Consider the following 7,208-nt stretch of genomic DNA (forward strand, 5'->3'; position numbering starts at 1 on the left):
CTCTGTGTGCACATGCCTTGGCCGTTCCCATGTCTGGGCCTCTGTGTAAGCTGCTCCCACCAACCTCTCAGGCTCCTCACCTGCTTCCTTGAGTCTGCTCAGAGGCCTCCTCTGGCTCTCACGGCCACCCTCTCTTTGCCCCGTTACCACATTTGTCATACTGGAGCGTGATAGCTGGTTTCCTCTTCTGTTTTGCTCACTGCTATGTTCCAGCACATAGTAGTCCCTGGATAAATATGTTTGTTGAATGACTGAATGAGTGGCCACAGACCTGCCCTGCTGACCCTGGAGTGCAGCCTTGTGGGTGTGGGTGGTGGCAGCAGCCAGAGTGGCCCAGCGGGTGGCCCATCCATCAGCCTGGCGCTGTGCCTGGCCAGATGGAGCTGAGTCCCTGGGGAGGGGGAGAGAAGGAAAAGATCCATCACCCAACGATCAGGTCGGTGGGCATGTGGGCATGTTGCACCTGCTGCCCACAGGATCCTCATCCATCATGCTGTCCCTGGACACTGGGTGGGGGCAAGAAGGTGGCGCCCTTTCTGCCAGGCTCCTCAGGGCAGAACCTCAGAAATCTGCAGCTGTCTAGTGCACAGGGGAAACTGAGGCCTGAAGGGGCACGGCGTGCCCACAGGATCCTCATCCATCATGCTGTCCCTGGACACTGGGTGGGGGCAAGAAGGTGGCACCCTTTCTGCCAGGCTCCTCAGGGCAGAACCTCAGAAATCTGCAGCTGTCTAGTGCACAGGGGAAACTGAGGCCTGAAGGGGCACGGCGGAAGCTAAAAATGGGGACTCTGTGGCCAGACCAACTAGGCTTGGAGTGACAGCTCTGGGACTCACTTGTGTGATCCCGGGCAAGTCTCTGGGCTCTGGGAGCCCATTTCCTCATCTGTAAAATGGGGACACAGCAGAGTCCCCTAGCCAGGGAGAGGAAGATTCAGAGACAGGCCGTGTCTGGCACACAGACGGTGCTCAGGACAGATTGGCTTGGGGGTGGTGCTCCTAGGGCTGGCAGGAGGAGGAGACAGCTTTGAATGGCAGGTCCAGTGGATTCAGGCAGGACTGCCTAATTGTCTGGGCCATCAGGAGGGGGAAGGAGACTTTGATGGATGCTCCTCCTGGCCAGAGGGGCTGGGGGAGGGGGTAGCTGAGTAATGACCAGGCACTGCGGTGTTTACAGCTCAGCTGGCCCGACCAGCTGGCCAGGGGGACATTGTGCATTGGACTCTCCCAGCACCCATGCCCATTTGCTGGGAAATCACCGCCTCCTTCCTCATCCTCAGCATTTAATTGTAAAAACAAGCCCTTTCTGAGCCATCATTTCACCTGAATGGCACAAGGGCCTAGAAAGTGCTCTGAGATCCCTCAGACATTGAGATCCTCGTTCTACAGATGAGCAAACTGAGATGCAGGCATTCACTCAGCAAACATGTCTTGAGCACCTACTGTGTGCTGGGCTGCATGCTGGGCACCTGCTTGCCCCGGGCAGTCTGGAAGTTACAGGTGGATCAGGTCTGAGTTTCACACGGGGCACGGGCCTGCCAGATAAATGAGGATGTTCTGGGTCATCATCCCTTCCGGTGGGTGAGCTCCCCGGCAGCTGTGGGCGCTTGCTTGGTGCCAGGCGCTGTTCACGCACTTTAAGTGTGCCCATGACCCCGTTTTCCAGCTGAGCAAACTGGAGCTCAAAGGAGCGAAGCTCCTCCCAGCTGAGAGGAGGTGGAGCAGGACCTGTGCTTTCCTTCCCTGCTGTGGGGGGCACCGCCCCTCCCAGAATCCAGCCCCTCCTCTGAGCTTGTCCCTTCTGGTGAGCCCCCTCTGAGGGTCACTGGCCATACCCAGACAATGTGAGGGGGCAGGACTCCAGTCCCACCTGCTCTGAGTGGGTGGAGGGAGTCTCCTCTGAGGCTGTTACAGAATGAGCCCAGGCACAGGGGGAAGATGGGCTCAAATCCCAGCTCTGAGAAATCAGGTGGCCTCCCTGGGCTTCAGTTTCTCCCTGTCTCACATGGGAGCAATGGTAACTGCACAGGGCTCTAGTGGGTCCTTCCTGAGGCCACCAGGTAAGGACCTAAGTGAAGTGGCTGCCATTCACTGGGGCCTGGTATGTACAATGATGCCTCCTGGGACTGCTGTGAGGGTTAGGGAAAGACCAAGTATTCCAGGGCCAACACAGGTCACTGTTGTTTTTATTTTCATCTTCCTCAGGGCCTGGCCAGAGCAAGTGTTCAGGAGACACTGGGGCCCAGGCCCCATACACCCAGGGTCAGCGCTGGGATGGGGGATGGGGCCCATCGGGGCCTAATCTCCCGAGCCAGGTATGTGGGGTGGACTGGCCGGGAGGAGCTGGAGGGCTCGGGGAGGGGGCTCTGCTTGGCCTGTGCTGACCTACCCAGTGGAGCTGAGACAGCTCTAATGAAGTGGGCTAGCCCCAGGCTGCACTGATTTCACGTTTCGGTGGCCACTTCCTAGCTTGTAAATGTCACTGGAGAGAGTAGCTGGCATAGGCCCAGTAGCAGATGGGGGCGGGCAGGCTGCTGGAGGGGCCGGGGATGCCCGTGGAATGTTGACACTGGTCCAGGCGCCCTCAACCTCAATCCCTGAGGAGGGGCTACAGCTGGCTGGCTGAAGCTGTCACTCACTTAGGGACATTTGCAACCACCAGCCGCTCTCCTGCTGTCCACCCCCAATGGCCTAAGCCTCAGTGCTGGGAAGGTTGCCCCCAGATGGCACATGTGTCTGGAGAGAGCCCAGCTGCCCAGGGTCCACACGTCGGAGGTAGAGCTGTGTGAGGGCCCCTCCCAGCCCTCCCTGCCCCAAGCTGTCTCCTTTGATGAATGATTCAGGACAAGCTAATAGTAAATAGCTATAAGCACACAGCAGCAGGCCTCGTTTAATAAACTCTCACTGTGGCAGGCACTGGCTCAGGACATGGTCTTCGTGATCTCATTCAGCCCCTGTGATGACCCTGTGGTCGGCTCTGAACTGACTGCCTTGCTCAGGACAGGAATGTGAGGCTGAGGCCAAGCCTTCAACTCTGAGCACAACTGGGGGCTGGACTCCCCACCCCCGTTCCCCACCCCTGTCTGCCCCAAATCTTCTCTTCCCCATCTTGAAAATCATCAGGAGGCAAGAGGTGGGATGCAGGGTAGTCTTGGGGGGGCTGCTGCTTTCCCATGGCTCATCTCAGCCACCCAGCCAGGCGGCTGGACGGAGGGAGAGGGGCTCTTATCCTTTCCAGGTCTGGACTCAGGGGAGGAGCTGGGCCTCCTGAAAGACCTGTGGGCAAGAGGCAGCCCACCTTGGAGGGGCCAAGGGGAGGCGTTAACTCGTCATTGTTCCCCCACTACACCAACTTTCCTTCTAGAATCTTGATCTCCAGGTCTGAGACCTGAAAAACCAAGATCTTCCCAACCCACATCCATTCTAGACTCCACATCTCTTGGGCACATGTGCGCACCCTAAATTGCCTCGATTGGTTCCTGCCTAGACAGTATGTGAGGGTGGCTGATGCCAGTCCTGTCACCGGAGGGTGGGGAGCAGCGGCCTTGGGGCAGACACACAGCAGCCCCTGAGTCAAGCCCCCTGTAATGCTGTGACTTCCACAGTCCAGTGGACACCACCCCTGAGTTATCCACAGCTCTGCTCTCCTGGGATCCCCCTTTCCCTTCCTTCCCTGCCTGAAGAGCGCCTCAAGGTGCTGGACTTTCCACCCTATGCCCAGCAGAGCTTGGCGAATGCTGTTGGGCAAGGGAGGGGACGCTGGGCAGGGGTTGGGGGCTGCCCTGGAGCCCTGTGTCCTCCCGGAGAGGAGCGCACAAGCCCGCCTTCCCGGGGGAAGACACCTGCTTCACCTGGGAGCTGCTCCCTGCTCTCCCTTCTTGGCATTTTGGGGACCTTCCTACGTGGAATGGGGAGCCCTGGCATCCCCAGCCACTATCCCCCTTCCATGGGAAAAGAGGAGGGAGGGGAGAAAAGCCATATTAATAAAAGAATAGGATACTGCGACTAACTCCACAGCATGTGCAGCTCAGAATAGCAATGTGCTTTCTCAAGGCAAACAGAACTCCCCAGGTGTTAATGCAAATTCACTCCAGTTAAGATGAAAGAGGGTTGTTTCCCCCTTTGCTGGTTAATATGAAGGACTTAATAGATTCAGCCTCAGGAACTCAGGCTGGGGGCAGAAGTCTGGGGGCAGGGGGTGGGGGAAGGATGTGGGCATGGGCAAAGATGATAGGTCCCCAAGGGGTTCAGAGTAGAGCAGCTGTGACAAAAGGCCTGGCCTATCCTGAGGCTCATGCCACCCCCATCCTCCACCAGGGCTGACAGGAGCTGGGCCTTGCTCAGGAGGAGGCAGTGGGAAAGCCCAGCGTGGCCATGCCAACCCCTGCCCTGGCACCCACTGCCCTTTACATTAACTCGGGGGCTGGCACCACAATTGCCCCTCCTCAAGTTGTGCCAGAGGAGCGTGTGGCTGGGAGGAAGGACCAGGTGAGGTGGGACCCCAAACACAGGCCCAGGCTGGCTGTCCCTGCAGGGCATCAGCTCTAGTCTAGTTCATGGCTGTGGCCGTGGCCTGCACCTATTGGGTCCTGGGCCAGTCACTCTCCTTTTGGCTCCCTGGAGGGTGAAGCTGGTTTAACAGGGCCTGGGGAGACCAGCCTGTGGAGTTGGAGTTTAAGAGGCCTCAAAGTTCCTCTGGTTCAAAACTGACCTTCTATACGGCTCCCTGGAGGGTGAAGCTGGTTTAACAGGGCCTGGGGAGACCAGCCTGTGGAGTTGGAGCTTAAGAGGCCTCAAAGTTCCTCTGGTCCAAAACTGACCTTCTATAGCCGTAGCATGGAAGCCCAGAGGGCAGAAGGGACTTACTCAAGGCCACACAGCTGCAAGCAGAGAACTGGAGGGGCTGGACGCCTGTGCTGCCCTCTGCTAGGACAGACAGTCCACTTGGTCTGCCAGCCACGGGGCCCTTCCTCCCAGAGTGGAGCTCTTCTGCAGCCCAGGGCCCAGGGCCGAGCTGCTCATCCCACACCACTCAGATTTCTCACACATATTTCCCTGAGAGTTATTCTCTGCTGAAAAATATGCGGGGTCCAAGCTGGGCTGCTGCAGGGGCGAGCGGAGAGATGCTGTGTGTCGCTGGTGTGCGCCAGTGGCCCGGGGAAGGTGTACCCTGGGCTCAGCTGGGGATACAGGGAGACTTCAGGGAGATCCACGGGGAGAGTGGGCGGGTGGGCATGAGACTGGGCTGTCCCCATCAGTCCATTTGGTGCACTTCACTCGTCAGGATTTACCTCCTCTCTCACTCAGGGCAAACGGCACAGCAGGTGCCTGCCACCAGACACCTCCGCACTGTCTTCGCTTTTGTTTACTGACTTAATTCCTTCAGATCAAAGGCTGCCCCTTCCTCCCCGAGCAGGCAGGCAGGGGAATTACATTATTTATATTGGAAATGGGCAAGGCTCCACGGGGACTTCTTCCTTATGCCTGATAAGAGAAAATTAGGTCACTGCTGTGCCTCCTTGGTGTCTGCAGTTGGGTCTTTACAGCCCAGGTACCCAAGAGCTAAGTGCACAGAACTGAGGGGGGCCCACCCGGCATCTCTCCCACCAGAGCCTCCAGTCAATTATTGACCCAAGTGGCAGGTATTAATGTGACAAAACAAGAACATCCTTCCCAGACAGCCCGGTCTGGAGTTATCTATCATCTCCTGGGCTTTGCAGCTGGCACTGGGCAAACACAGGCCAGATGCAGGCTTGTTAAGCTCCAGGAGCAGGTGGGGTGATGGGGGCCCACGTGGGGACCATGGGTGGGTTTGGTCCTTCTGGGCTGTGACATTCTCTGGGTCACCATGGCTCTTTTCTCTGCTTCCTCCTACCCTCTCCCCCAAAGAAAGTATTCGGAAGAAGAGCCACCCCCAAGTGGTGACACGTTATCTAGGCACTGTGCTTATAGCCTGTAGGCATTCTTAATCCTCACAGAACGCTACACAAAACCCATTTTATGGATGAAGACACTGCAGCACCCAAAGGCTGGGCAACTTGCCTAGGCTCATGTGGCTTTGAACCCAGGTTTGTCAGTTCCGAGTCAGGGAGGAATCTGAGCCCCTCAGCTATGCTATTTCCCCAGCTCCCCCTGGGGCTGATTGTAAAGAAAAGGTTTCTTGTTTTTTCGTGTTAGCTGCCTCTATTATTTATAAATAATGGTAATAATGCTACACATATCCACACCCCCTTTTTCTTAGAAATCTGAGTACTTTTTGCTTCTGTTCTTCCTGTTATCCTGGCAACATCCCTGAGGTCCCAGAGGCTTCATTGTTGACCGTCTTTACGGAGGGGGCAGATGTCTCCTGTCCCTGGCCCAGAGCAGGTGCGGCTTAGCAGAGGGCAAGGTGGGCTCTTGCTGCTCTGACTGCAGAGCTCTTCAGGAGATGTCTTGATTTTGACTCAGAGGCAACATGCCAGGTGCTATTCTGGGGCTACTACCCCAGTGAGATATGGGCATTAAGTGGAAACCGGGAGAGGACACGGCAGGGGTTCCTCTCTGAGTCAGCTGATCCTAGTGGCGCTGATAAACGGCCCTGTAATTTTCTCGAGCTGCCCCTGTCACTGCTCAGAGGGCCGAAGCTGTCTCCTTGTAAGCCAGCTGCGGACTCCCTACCAGAGCTGGGACTGTGGCCACAGGATCCTGCCGTAATGCAGTAATGACAGGTTGCCAGGGAGCCCCACACAGCCAGGAGGGGAGGCAAGACGAGGCTGCCTGGGCTGGGAGGAAGACAGAGAATATGTGGAAGACTCGACTTTGTCTTACCCAGATGGGCAAAAAATTGAATTAGACGCAGTTGCAGCAAGCTGCTCACCAGTACCTTTCCCCCCAGAGTTTTGCTGCCAACTCTTCATTAGTTGGGGGTAGCTCCTCACAGAGGCTTCTGGGGTAGGCAGCCCTGGGGAACAGCTGCCAGGCATTCCCCACTCAGGCGAAGACCAAAGGCAATGGATGAAATGCTGGCGGGGAGGCCAGGATGATCCACCTGGGGATCTGGTGGGACCAGGCTGCAGATGCCACAATTAAGCACCAAGGTCTAGCTGGCATCTTTGCATACAGCATGGTCACGACAAACTAAATAAAACGGCAGAGAAGGCAACTGATCCCTGCACCAAAATACCAGGCAATATTATTAATTCTAATTCTACTTAATGGGAACCTCAGGAT

The sequence above is a fragment of the Galeopterus variegatus genome, unplaced genomic scaffold, assembly GCF_000696425.1.
Source record: "Galeopterus variegatus unplaced genomic scaffold, G_variegatus-3.0.2 Scaffold1204, whole genome shotgun sequence".
Taxonomy (NCBI): Eukaryota; Metazoa; Chordata; class Mammalia; order Dermoptera; family Cynocephalidae; genus Galeopterus; species Galeopterus variegatus.